We start from the raw sequence: 15,079 nt of genomic DNA on the forward strand, positions 1-15,079 counted from the left end.
GAGCTGGGAACTCAAACCAGTTCTCCCTTATGGATAGCAGGAACCCAATCACTTGAGTTATCATCTGCTGCTTCCTGGGGCCAACAATAGCAGGAAGCTGGAGTCAGGAGCTGGGTATTGAACCCAGAAACTATGATACGGGAAGTGGATGTTCTCACCAACACCTTAACTGTTAGGCCAAAAGCCTTCCCTCCGTCCTTTTGTGGCTGGTAGTCCAGCAACGCCTCTCTCCACTGCCCTGCTTCCCCCCATCTCCATCCCCCAGAGGAACACTCTCCTCCCTGGTGCCTCGCCTCTACTCCATTCGTCCCGATGGCTTGTGCTTTGATTATCCACATACACATTTGCCCCTGGATGCCTGTGGCCTCCCCTCTGTCAGAGGGTGTTTCATTCATCTGGAAATCCCCAGCACCTGGCCCATGTTTGCTGTGTGAATGAATGGATGGATAAATGATTGAATGGATAAATAGAGGCATTCAGTCTTTGGCTTTGTGCAGGTGAGCACGGCGCTATAACTGGTCAGCACTGTCCCACTGTAGGTAAATTGTGTCTGTGCTTCTGATACCAGCAAAGCAGAAGCACCAAAACACACGAGGGAAAACCAGAGACAGAGTCCTTCATCAGATGCCATTGAGCACCGGTGCCGTTAGAGGGGTGTTAGCTGCTGCACTTCCATGTGTCTGGGTCTTTAACCCCACTGGAGTGTCTCATCTGATGTCTTTCATTTCTGTCTTCATTTCCAGGGATGGCAGCTGGGCTCTGGTCCACCTCCATCTACTATTCAGCCTCACTTTTGCCAACTTCTTACCAACCCCTCTCCTCCAGGGGCTGCTCATGGCTCCCTGCAGGCCCCGCTCTATCACATCTGACTCAGTGGGCAATAGCCTGCTGGAGAGAGTGCCAAGAAGTCCCATGGCCAGATGGGCAGCCTTTGATCCTGGGCCCGATCCTTAGTCGGATCTCCACTCACCTGCCCCTTTGAATACCCGAAAGTGCCTCTTGCCTTTCCATCCCCTCTGCCCAGTGGGCAGCCCACTCGCTCAGCTGGAGATCAGTGTAGGAAGGAAGGCGAGAGTCCTCATTCGAAAGTGGCTGCGTCTGGGCTTGGTTCTGGCTCTGCACAGGACAGCTGCACAGTCTTGGATGAGTTGCCCCATCTGTTTCCTAACCTGTCATTGGGCATGATAGCATCTCACAGGAAAGACAGGCTAGAGTGAGACCACTAAGATGCACAAAACCACCTCGGTTCCTTACCCTTCTGTTCCTGGGCCCTGACTGTTTCCAGATTTCTCCTCTCCTGCTCACCGTTGAAATCCAGGGTTCACAGTGCCTGGCTGTCTGTCCAAGAAAGAACTAGAAGAGAGAGCTCTCTTTGAGTCCTAGCTACAGTCACACCTTCCCGAGTGGCTGCTGTGCTGTACCACAGGGAAGAGAGGGTGACACAAGCAGAAGGACCTGGCAATGATGTGAAACCCAAAGGTGTGACATCTGGTGCGCACGTGGCTGGGGAGGGCACAGGCTGCATGGCGCTTTCTCGACCAAGCCGAAAAGACAAGCAGTACCAGGAGAGTCTTAGAGGACTACACTCCTGATGTGAGTGTGCAGAAGAGGACAAGGTGATAAAGAGAAAATGATGTGACGGGAAACTGGAGTTTCATTTTCACGGTTGGCTCTCAATTACCCAGGCTCAGTGGGAGGGAACACTTGTACCAAGGGTAGCACCCAGAGTACGTGGTAGCACCTCTCTTCCTCCCCTTGAGAGTGGTGGTTGAAATTCACTCTCTGATCAGTTTGTACATGGCAGGCTCCTTCAGGAAGACAGGTGCTCTGCGCTGGGGAAATGTCCACTATGTTGCTATGGTTTCCCATCCTTTCCTCTCGCGTTAATTTCCAACTCCTTCTCTATCTCTGGCCTTCACCACACCCAAGAAAACAGGATGGCTCTGAAAGATTTAGTGACAGCTACCCTCAGTATCCAGCCTAATTCAGATTATTTCCTCTGCAAAAGAATCCATCCGTCCATCCATCCATCCATCCACCCATCCACCCATCCATCTCTAGGTTGATCCTTCAAGACAAATTATTTAGATACATTTTGTTTCTTCCCTCCAATATCACTGAAAATAGGCCAAGTGCAAGAGGACATGCAGGAAGAGCTAAAATGAGGCACCCCGTCCCCTGGTCCAATCAGGGAGGCAGGGATGTAAATAAGCGATGAGGATGATGCTGTAAATTCTCCCACAAAGGGCTGTGCAAGGAGCTATGGGAACAAGAAATGAGTGATTGATGGTCAAAAAAGAACTGTCTTTGGACAAATTCGAGATTGCCTGGATTTACAGAAATCATTCTTTCAGCACTAAGATGTGAGGACCCAGTGAAGGATTTTAACCACAGAATTTCATGCTCATTCTGATGCTATAGAACATTGGCGGAAGACAGGGTGGAGACAGGTAAACTTATTGGCTAGGGACGGGTTAGGAGGCTACGTGGTGAATCCAGGTGGGATATGACAAAGGACTGAATTGGGCAGGAAGGAATGAGGTGACTAGACAACTCTACCCAGACTCTATAGCAAAGATCCCACTGCTTATATGATGGTGATACAATGTATGTAAGATTTACCTTCTTAGCCACAGGAAAGTATGTAATTCAGTTGCATCTACTGCCCTCCCAGAGTTGTACAACTAAGGTTACCATCTGCTTCCAGAACATTTTCATCACCCTCAAACGTCCTCAAATGCATTATGCAGCCACTCCCTGTCCCCTCTTCCTCACCCACTGGTGATCGCTAATCTGCTTTCTCTGTATCTATAGATTGCCTATCCTGGACATTTCATACAAATGGGGTCAGAGTTGGCCTTTGTGTTGGTGTTTATTCACTTAGTATAAGGAATGTTTCCTTCCCACCGCTGAGAATGCTCCAAGGAAAGCTTTAATTCCCAAATTTGGGAATAAGATGAGGATGAATGCTTTTATTACTCATAGCTAGCATTTTATTGGAGATCCTAGTTTGTATAATAAGGCAAGAAAAATAAAAGACACATGGATTGTAAAAGAGGTAAAAAAAACCCTCTCTATTCAAAGATGACACAGTTATCTACATGGAAAATCTCACACAATCTGCACAAATGTACTAGAGGTAGTAAGTGAACTTGATAAGACTGCAATTTACCAGGCCAAAAAAAAAATCAACTGTATTTTTATATGGTAGCAATGAATAATTGGAAAGTAAAATTTTTAACATTTAAAAAATTGTTTTATTTTGTTTATTTGAAAGTCACACACACACATACCCAGAGAGAGAAAGAGAGAGAGAGACCTCCCATCTGCTCTTTCACTGCCCAAATGCTTACAGCTCTCAGAGCTGAGCCAGGCCAAAGCCAAAAGCAAGGAATTCAAGTCAGGTGTCCCACACAGGTGGCAAGGGCCCAGTACCTGGGTCTTCACCTGCTGCCTTATAGGGGTATGGTGTACATTATCAGGAAACTGGAATCAGAAGCAAAGCTAGAACTTGAACTCAAGCACTCATTAGAGCCCATTAGGGCTTTCCAAGTGATGTCTCAAGTGCTATCCCAGTTCCTGCTCCAGGAAATTAATTTTTTAAAGCACTACTTAAAATAATATCCTGAGACATGAAATACTTTGGTATAAATCTAACAAAGTATGTACAAGACCTGTACATTGAAAACTTCAAAATACCGATTAAGTCAAAGAAAACCTAAATAAGTAGATGGTAAGTGGTAGGCATAGCAGTTAAGAGGCCACTTGGAATTGGGTCCCTGCCACCCCTATGGGAGACCAGGATGGCATTCCTGGCTCCCGGCTTCAGCCTTGTCCTGACCTGTCTGTTGCAGCCATTTGGAGAATGAATCAGTGGATGAAAGATATCTCTTTCTCTCTGTGTGTGTCTTTCTCTCTGTTGCTCTGCCTTTCTAATAAACAAATAAACTAATATTATATATAAAAAGGATGCCATTTGGGATGTCCATATCCTATATAATAGCACTTGGTTTGAGTCCTGGTTCCACTTCCATTTCCAGCTTCCTGCTAATGTGCATCCTGGGAGGCAGCAAATGAGTGGCTTCAGTACGCAGATCCCTGTCACCCTCAGTGGAGACCCAGAATGAGTTCCAGGCTCTTGGCTTTGGCCTAGGCTAGTCCTGGCTGTTGTAGGCATTTGAGGAGTGAACAAACAGATTGAAGATCTCCCTGTGTCTGTCTTTCTGCCTTTCAAATAAACAAAAAATTAATTAATTAATTAAATTAAGTGTATGGATAATGGATTAGAAGAGTCAATATTGTTAAGATGATAATTCTTTCCATACTGATCTATTGATTCATTACAATCTCAATTTGTAGCAATTGAAAAGCTGATTCTATAATTTTTATGAGCAAAGGATCTAGAATAAGCAAAAAACAAAACAAACAAACAAAAAAAAAAAACAAAAAAAAACTGGAGGGCTAATTTCAAGGATTACTACAGAGACAGAATAGCCAGAATGGTGAGGTATTGTCAAAAGGATGCACACAGGTCAATGAAACCAAGTAGAAATCTAAAAACAGACCCAGAAATATATGGATCAACTGATTTCCAATAAACATACATCCAAGTCAAAGGAGAAAGGATGGTTTTACAACAAATGGTGCTAAAACAGTAGACATCTATATGCAAAAGTGAACCAAGATCTATAGTCTGTATCACATATAAAAATTAAGTCAAAACAGGTTATATACTTAAACATAAAGCTCAATACTGTAAAAATTCTAAGAGAAAATAATTTTAGTCTTGGGCAAAGATTCTGTAGTTAGAAAAAATAGTGGTTGGGCCGGCGCCGTGGCTCAGTTAGTCCTCTGCCTACGGTGCTGGCATCCCATATAGGCACCAGTTCTAGTCCCGGTTGCTCCTCTTCCAGTCAAGCTCTCTGCTGTGGCCCGGGAAAGCAGTGGAGGATGGCCCAGGTGCTTGGGCCCTGCACTTGCATGGGAGACCAGGAAGAAGCACCTGGCTCCTGGCTTCGGATCCACGCAGCTCTGGCCGTAGCTGCCATTTGGGGAGTGAACCAACGGAAGGAAGACCTTTCTCTCTGTCTCTGTCTCTGTCTCTGTCTCTCTCTCTCTCTCTGTCTGTAACTCTACCTGTCAAATAAATTAAAAAAAAAAAAAAGAAAAAAGAAAAAATAGTGGTCAATAAAATTAAAACATTGCTGTACTAGACTCATCAAAACGGAAAACTTCAGGGAATAGGCATTTAGCCTGGCAGTTAGGATACCTGAATCCTACTAAACTGGAATTCCTGGCCCTGGCTCCTGACTCCAGCTTCCTGCCAATGTGGACCCTGGGAGGTAGCAGTGATGGCTGAAGTCATTGGATTCCTGGGGCCCACATCAGAGACCTGGATTGAGTTCTCAGCTGCTGGCTTCTACTCTGACTTCAGTCCAGCCCCAGCTGTTACAGGCATTTGGGGAGTAAACCAGTGTATGGGAGCTCACTCTCCCTCTCTGCTCTCAAATAAATAAATATAGATTTTTCTAAAAATTGAAAACTCCTATTCCAAAGACATTATTTACTGAATGAAAAGACAAATCATAGACCGCAAAAAGTATCTGCAACATTTATTTGATCTGTATTATATAGAGAAGTTTCAAAACTCAATAATAATAAACCAATTTATTTTAAAAATATGCAAAGAATTAACACTTCATCAAAGGTGATACATGGATGCAAACAAATATATGGAAATATATTCAATGTCATTAATTATAAGGAAAATGCAATTTAAACTATAATATACTACTATTTGAATGGATAAAATAAAAAAATGACAATATCAAGTGCTGACAAAGATATGGAGCAACTAGAACTTTTACACAGTTTTAGTGGACATTCAAAATAGTATACCTGGCATGGAAAGTAGTTTGCCAATACCTTATAAAGTGACCTAGCAATCCCATAATCCCACTCCTGCTTTACCCAAGTGTTCACTAAAGAAAACAAACCCATATAGTCATCCTGCAGCATTCATGGGATTGCTTCCAGAGCACCCTCCCACAAACAGATGCCAACAATCAAGGATGCTGAGATCCCATTTTATTAAAAAATGGCATAATGTCAACAAACAACCTACACACATCCCCCCATATACTTTAAATCATCTCTAGATTATTTATCATTCCTAACATATTGTATGTAAGTAGCTGTTATACTAAGCAGTGTTTATGGAATGATGATAAGAAAAAAATGTATGTGTTTAGTATAGATACATTTCGCCCCAAGTATTTTCTATCCATTGATAGCTGAATCTGTGGATGGAGAGTCCATGGGGAATCATGTATGGCCAGCCGTACATGAATGTGTATGGTAGTTTTATTCATAATTGCCCCAAACTGAAAAACAGCTCAGAAGTCCTTCAATGAGTGAAAAAACAAATTGTGACATATCCATACCATGGAATACTGTTCAGTGATAAAAAGGAGTAAATCACTACTTCTCATGACAACATGGTTGGATCTCAAAAGCATTATGTTAGTGAAAGAAGCAAAACTCAAGGCTCCATACTGAATGAAGCCACTTATGTGACATTCTGGAAAAGGCTAAACTCTATGGACAAATGAGAGATCAGTGGCTGCAGGGAGCTTGGAGTGAGGGAAGAAGCTGATTATAGAGAGAGGGAAGGAAATATTGGAGAATGATGAAGCAGTTCTGTATCTTGAGTGTGATGGTGGTTATATTACTGTATGCATTCATCAAAAACCCATAGAACTCCACATTAATAAGATGAATTTTACTATATGTGAAGTGTACTTCAATTAAAATAAATATACTTGAGTGTAAAAGAAAAAAAAGGTGGGTACTGAGAGGCTGAAGATGAAACAGCTAGACATTGCAAATCAAATTTTTTTAAAGATTTATTTATTTATTTGAAAGAGTTACACAGAGAGAGGAGAGGCAGAGAGAGAGAAAGGGGTCTTCCATCCGATGGTTCACTCCCACTTTGGCCGCAACGGCTGGAGCTGTGCCGATCCAAAGCCAGGAGCCAGGAGCCTCTTCCAGGTCTCCCACGTGGGTGCAGGGACCCAAGGACTTGCGCCATCTTCTACTGCTTTCCCAGGCCATAGCAGAGAGATGGATTGGAAGAGGATCAGCCAGGACTAGAACTGGTGCCCATCTGGGATGCCTGCGCTTCAGGCCAGGGCGTTAACCCATTAACCCGCTATGCCACAGCACTGCCCCCACCCCTCCAATTAAATTTCTTTGGAGAGAATTATGGTGTAATCTGAGTCCCATTCTCCTTTTAGGGTAAAAGAGGGCATGTTTTCCCTTCACCTAGTGAGAGGCTATGGAATTGACCACCCACTATGAGGACACAGGGATTGGAACCTTAACTGGAGCTTGAAAGAGAAAGAACAGTCTCTGGTCTAAAGGCTGGTGGAAGCAGCCTTTGGCAACAGAGAAATCATTGTTTTCAGGAATCATTCCACTTCCACAAAGGTCAGAAGTGTGCAGTTCCAAATAACTCGGGGTGGGGGGGTGGAGTTGTTTAAGAGGACCCTGCCCACTGTACTCCCTGCCTGGGCCAAGGAGGCCTCAGCCGACAAAGGTGCAGGAAAATGCGGTCAGGGGCCCTGCTGAGGAGGGGGCGGGGTTACAGCATCAGTCTGACAGCTGCTACCCAGGTCAAAGTCTGTGGGGCCCCTAAGGGGACTCTCAGCGACTCAGAGAACAGCCAGCTCCAGGCATCTGTCACAACATCACCAAGGTCAGCCCAGCCTGCTGGCCCTTTGTCTTTCTTCCCCTCCCCCACAATTCTGGGGACACCAATGCCCAGTGAAGAGGGTGGAAACAGCAGGAGGGACCCTCAATAAGAGTGACCAAACTGGCCTGATTTCTGGAAACTCTCACTCAGGGAATCGGTTTCTAGAACTTAATAAGAGGCAGATGAAATACAATGAAAGTCATTATTTTTTCTTTTAGATAAACATGAATTATTCACCAAAGATCTAAATTCTGATTTATTACAGCTTCAAATTTATCAAGGAGAAAAGAAGATTTTTTTTTTTCCTTTTAGTCTCCATCTCTGGAGGGAAAGTCTGACCTTACCTGGCTCAGCGGTACAAACACTGAGCGTAATGATCCCCTTTAATCATGGAAGGGGGCGCGCTGCCCACAGGCCAGGGTGCTAAGCAGTGTAGTTATTTACATACTTCCAGCATCCGTCACGCATGGTAATGCTGTCACGTCTCTGCTGCCTGAACAAGGTGAATCGGCCTCTCCATTGGAGAGAAAAATATACGACCTTTTGTGATGACCTGAATGTCAGCGGTTCCGTTCCTCTTTTAGAGGATGTGAGCCGTCTAATCAGCTTACATGCTGATTCTGAAGTCTGACCTTAACATGACAGTGAGAGGGTAAAGTTCTCGCTGAACCCAGCTGCCGAGGGGGTGAAGAGGAGCTGGCCATGTGGCCAAGGAATGCAACCCAGGCTTGGGATGGAGCCAATGGCTTGTTTGAGTGCCTCTGAGGCTGACTCTGTCTTCACCAAGGGCTGCATGAGTCCTTTGTGGCAAGGGTCTTCTAGAAGCCCCACGGCTCTTTGAGGTGACTGGGGCAGCAGCTGAGCGGACGTCGGTGACTCCAGCTCTTGCACAGAGGGGAGCTCCGGTGTCCGGGCTCATCCTCCTGGAAGACGGCAGCAGAGTTTTGTCAGCCCAGGGAGTGATGTCAGATTTAGGGCTTCCTGCAGCTGGGATGAGATGCGTCCCAGGGCCTGATCTTGTCCTGGAGATTAGGTCTTTCGTGATCATCTTTTGTGACGTGGAGTGCAGCGCTGTCCCCACAGCGAAGGATGACCGGTTCTTCCGCATCAGCATCAAGGCTGTCCATGACGCTCCTAGTGTGAAGATATCTGTCCCGTGGAAAACAAGTTACTTACATGGATCCTAAGTACAACGGAGTGCCCTTAAGTACTGATGTTGATTTCAACCCGGTGCCCCTATCCCTGTATTAGCTAGGACTCCATTAGCTCCTGTGACTAACCAGCCCAGGGGGGCACAGCAGGCCCTCAGACTTTCTCTACTTCTGGTTCATTGGGGTCATCCCCCCACAGGGGAGTCTCTGGACTCTCCAGGATTCCTTTGTCTTTCTAGCTAGCAGTTCCAGGTGCAGAGAGAACTCGTCTTCCCCCAAAGTGTGGATGAACCTTCAGACTTGAATCCCATTGGTTTACTAAAGGCCACTTGGTCTGTCTGAACCAATCATTGGTTGAGTGAGCAGGCCTGAGTCACTTCTTCAGTCCTGGGAGCAGGGCTGGGTTGTCAGCTGCACAGGGACTAAACATAAGGGAAATCCCAAGGGAAATCCAGAGGAAAAGGAGTGGATGGTGGAATCACACTGAAGGTCCAGTGTTGCCTCTGTCTTTCTGAGCTCTGTAAGCTTGGGCATGGTTTTAAATGTGGCTGTACCCAGTTTCCTTATTTTTACTGATTTATTTATTTGAAAGGGAGAAAGGAAAAGAGGGAGTGAGGGAGAGGGGAGGGAGAGAGAATCTTCCATCCACTGGTTCACTCCACAAATGGCCACAACAGCCAGGGCTAGACCAGTCCAAAGCCAGGAGCCAGGAACCCCATCCTGGTCTGCTGCATAGGTGGCAGGGCCCTTGTACTTGGACCATTATCTGCTGCCTCCCAGGTGCATTAGCAGGGAGCTAAACCAGAGGTGGAGCAGCCAGGACTTGAACAGGTACTGGTATGGGATACTGGTGTCCCAAGTAACAGCTTAACCCTCTGCACCATGACACTGGCCCCTCCCTATTTTTAAAATTGAGGCAATAGTAGTCTCTAGGATTAATTGAGGTGATCTATATAAAATGCTTAGTGGGGCCGGCGCTGTGGCGTGCTGGGTAAAGCTGCCGCCTGCAATGCCGGTATCCCATATGGACGCCGGTTCAAGTCCCGGCTGCTCCACTTCCAATCCAGCTCTCTTCTGTGGCCTGGGAAAGCAGCAGAAGATGGCCCAAGGACTTGGGCTCCTGCACCCACGTGGGAGACCCAGAGGAAGCTCCTGGCTCCTTCCTGGCTTTGGATCTGCGCAGCTCCAGCCATTGCGGCCATCTGGGGAGTGAACCAGCGGATGGAAGACCTCTCTCTATCTCTCTGCCTCTCCTCTCTCTGTGTAACTCTGACTTTCAAATAAACAAATAAATCTTTAAAAAAAATGCTTAGTGAACACTCTTAAATGTCATTTCTTACAATAATATTGTCAATTATTTTTATTATTAGAGCTCCCTGATAGATAAATGAATCTCTATTATTTCTGATGTCTAGCATAATGCCTAGCATATGGGAAATATGAACAAATGCCTGTGGCATAAGTGATGTATAAGGACAAACCAAAAACTAAAAAGCACATCTCTGGTCGGCGCCACGGCTCACTAGGCTAATCCTCCGCTTTGCGGCGCCAGCACACCGGGTTCTAGTCCTGGTCGGGGCGCCGGATTCTGTCCCGGTTGCCCCTCTTCCAGGCCAGCTCTCTGCTGTGGCCCGGGAAAGCAGTGGAGGATGGCCCAGGTGCTTGGACCCTGCACCCCATGGGAGACCAGGATAAGTACCTGGCTCCTGCCTTCGGATCAGCGCGGTGCGCCGGCCGCAGCGGCCATTGGAGGGTGAACCAACGGCAAAAGGAAGACCTTTCTGTCTCTCTCTCTCTCTCTCTCTCACTGTCCACTCTGCCTGTCAAAAAAAAAAAAAAAAAAAAAAAAAAAAAACACATCTCTGACTATAATGAAAGTGTGAATAGAATTTAGGTTAATTTTATTATTTTGAAGTATGTAATACATACAGATGAGTAAATGAAATGTGTAGCTACATCCTAAAGGATAATAATAGGGTGAGATCCAAGTGACCACCAGTCAGGTCAAGGATGAAAATTTGAGCTTATCTCCATTTGCCATCACTTCTTTCCCACCAGAAGTGGCTGTTCCTCTAAGGTGGTGTGAAAATCATTCCAATGTAATATAGTTTAGGTTTATTTTCCTGCTTTCAACTTTATAGACATTGAATCATATTGTATATATTCATTTCTCTTCAACATGTTTTGCTTCCTCAACATTAGTTTTTGATATTTCTTTATATCAATGAGTAAAGCTGATTATTTTAATGCTATATAATATTCCATTCCATTATATATATATATATATATATATATATAGTCATCACTCAACATCTTCGAGATATTGGTTCTAGGACACTCTGATAATAGTGAAACCCAAGAATGCTCAATCACTTATACAAAATAATATAACATGAAAGGTCCTCAAAAAGCTCACATAGAAGAATATTATGACAAAATGATTTCAAAGTGTTTTCGAACCAAAATATAAATGTATCTTTTTATTACATTTTCTCCACAAACTTCTTGAAGTCCTCTTGTATTTGCATATAATCTTCATACATCTTCCTGTATACTTTAAATAATCTCTAGGTTATTTACAATTCCTAGCATGGTGTAAATGTTATATAAATAGTTGTTAGAGTGTTAGGGAATAATGACAAGAAAAAGAGTCGGGGGTGTTCCATCCAGACACATTTTTTCCCTCAATAGTTGATCTGCAGTTGGTTGAATCCATGGATAAAGATTCCTGGCGGTGGGATGGAGAGGCTGATATTTATGCTAGTGTCAGTGGATACTTGGCTGCTACCACTCATGTTACTGTGCACATTCCTTACCTTTTCCCGACATATGTGTGGAAGAACCCCTCTAGGGTACACCAGAAATGGAGTATATATTCACCATTGCCTGATAATGAACTTTCTCCAGTCCTTTGCTGGTTTACACTCCCACCGGCAGGGGACTGTGGCCGCTGGAACTCACCACTGTCCATTCTCCACAGTTGTAATTATCAGACTTAGGTTTTTCCAGTTATGTGTAGAAGTCAGGAGATCTAGTTATGATTTAAATCAGAGATTGAGCCTTTTTTCTTTTCTTTTTCTTTCTTTTTTTTTTTTTTTGGCCATTTAAGTTTTTGTTTTGTAAAGTGCCTGTTCAAGGATTTTGCCTGTTTTAAATTTAGAGTTCTAGTCTTTTTGTTATCAATTCTTGACATTTATATATCCTAGATAATTTTCCTTTAAAGTTTTGTATATCGGTAACTGTTCTTTCAGTGCTGGTTTGTCTTCTTACCCTCTTCATAGTGTTTGGTTTTCTGAATTTCTTAATTGTAACACAATTTTTTAATTATAACAAAAACAATTATAATAAAAATGGACTTACTGGCTTTTTCAATTATATTCAGTGTTTTGTTGAAATCTTTCCTACTTCTATAAAGGTTTGTATGTTTTCTTGTTATCTTCTAGGAGCTTTATAATTTTGCCTTTCAGTTAGCTACTAATCCATCTGGAATTGACTTTTGTGTATGGTGTGAGGTAAGGGGCAAAGTTTTATGAATTATATAGAATCAATTATCCCAGTACAATTTATGGAAATATTCAGTATTTTTCTGATGTTCTTAGGTGACATCTCTGTAATACATCAAGTATGCACAACTGTGTGAGTCTTTTTTAAAAGATTCTTCAATTTTTTTCCAGTCTGTTTTTCTAACTCTGTGTCAATATCATGATCTTTTAAGAAAAATAGCTTTATAATAAGTCTTGGTATCCAATATTTGAGAGGACAAAGCCACTTGAGAGTAATTCTTTCAAGAGTTTGTCTTGGTTATTCTAGACCATTTATATTTTCACATAAATTTACTTTTCTTCCTCATTTTAAAAATTATCTTACTGGATTTTACTTACACACAAAAATACAAATATCATAAACACAGCGTACATTGATCACAAAGTGAACACATAACTGCTAACTGGGCCAAGAAATAGTAGGTTGAACCACATAAAACTGCTGTTACTATCAGGCCAAAAACTGGTTTAATGTGTGCCCATGAGGATTAACTGATGTAGGACTTATTTCCCTCTACAAGCACCTAAAAGACCAGACAAAATATATTGAAAAACTGTTCCCAGACATTGAAAAACTGGTGGTATAGGACTGTGACTCCTGCAAGAAAAGAAGACAATAAGGTAAGCTCCAGGATTGCCCCCGCCTCTTCTGTGTGTGTGTGTGTGTGTTAAGATTGATTTATTTGTTTGAAAGGCAGAGTTACAGAGAGAGAGAGAGAGAGAATTTTACATCCACTGGGCCTATCTGAGGCCAGGAGCCAGGAGCCTCTTTTGGGTCTCCCATGTAAATGCAGAGCTCATCTGCTGCTTTCCCAGGCACATTAGCAGGAAGCTGGATCAGAAGAGGAGCAGCTGAGACTCAAACCAGTCGAACCCAACTGGTCGAACAGGCAGCCATATGAGATGCTGGTGCTGCAGGCAACAGCCTTATGCCACAGTGCCAGCCCTGCCTGTTTCCTACCCAGTGGAACTTACAGGCAGAGCACAGCATGTTCACTGAACTGACAGGATAAATGTGGGAACTGAGAAAGGTAAGCACCTAGAATTTTCAAGGCAAAGTTCTGGGAAGGAGGAGGCTGGGGGAAGAGAGGAGAGAGGAGAGGAAAGAAAGGGAGAGAGAATGAGAGAAAGATCCAGAGATTTGAGAGGGGTATTTACAGATCTTTGGGTAAATACTGATTAATCCATGTATAGGGTGGAATTCCACAAGGCTGTGGAAAGGACTCCCTGGAAAGCACTAGGTCAGACAATTCTGGGAGTTCATTTAGGGCTGAACAGCTCATGCTCCCAGCAGCCCAGTTGGAGATCCATAGTACACCGTGATGATTGTATAATACACGTCTCCCTGTGTTTCTGTTTGTCCGGAAAATATTGAGTCCTCAGAAACTCCTTGCCTTAGTAGTGGGGACAAACCAACCTTGTATGAAAGACTGTTACCAAAGTCAAAAATCAAGACAGAACTAGGCCAGAAAAATCCAACACCTTAAAAAGGAATACAACAAAATATAGCATCCCACAACATAAAATTCATAATATCTGATATCTCTTATGAATTGCTGGGCAAGGGAGGTAATATGACCTGCTGCCAGGAGAGAAAAATTAATGAATGGGAGCAAATGTATAAGTGGTAGAAATGATGGAATTGCCAGATAATGACATGAAAAGTGATTGTAAACAATATATGCATAATAATATCAAAATAATCACAGCAACAATGTATTTGAATATATATGCTTACATATAAGTGAAATTAATGATAACAAGGATACAAGGGAAGAATTGGGAATGTTTATTATAAGGTACCTGCACTACTGTGAAGCAGTATAATGTTAGTTGAAAGTGGCTTGGCTTAGTTGTAAATGTATAGTGCAACTCTAGGGAATCAAAGAAAAAAAGTTTGTTTTTATAAAGATTTTTTATTTATTTATTTGAGAGGTAGAGTTACAGACAGTGAGGGGGAGAGACAGAGAGAAAGGCCTTCCATCTGCTGGTTCACTCCCTAGTTGGTCGCAATTGCCAGAGCTGGGCTGATCCGAAGCCAGGAGCCAAGAGCTTCTTCTGGGTCTCCCACATGGGTCCAGGGCCCAAGGACCTGGGCCATCTTCCACTGCTTTCCCAGGCCATAACAGAGAGCTGGATTGGAAGAGGAGCAGCTGAGACTAGAACTGGCACCCATATGGAATGCCAGAGCCACAGGCAGAGAGGATTAACCTACTGCACATAGCGCTGGCCCCCTGAAAAAAAAATTTTTTTTTTTTTTTTTGACAGGCAGAGTGGACAGTGAGAGAGAGAGACAGAGAGAAAGGTCTTCCTTTGCCGTTGGTTCACCCTCCAATGGCCGCCGCGGTTGGCGCGCTGCGGCCGGCGCACCGCGCTGATCCGATGGCAGGAGCCAGGAGCCAGGTGCTTTTCCTGGTCTCCCATAGGGTGCAGGGCCCAAGCACCTGGGCCATCCTCCACTGCACTCCCTGGCCACAGCAGAGGGCTGGCCTGGAAGAGGGGCAACCGGGACAGAATCCGGCGCCCCTACCGGGACTAGAACCCGGTGTGCCGGCGCCGCTAGGCGGAGGATTAGCCTAGTGAGCCGCGGCGCCGGCCGAAAAAAAATTTTTAAAAGAAGTAAAATTGATAGC

Source organism: Oryctolagus cuniculus, chromosome 17 (genome assembly GCF_964237555.1).
Source record: "Oryctolagus cuniculus chromosome 17, mOryCun1.1, whole genome shotgun sequence".
In the NCBI taxonomy this organism is placed as follows: Eukaryota; Metazoa; Chordata; class Mammalia; order Lagomorpha; family Leporidae; genus Oryctolagus; species Oryctolagus cuniculus.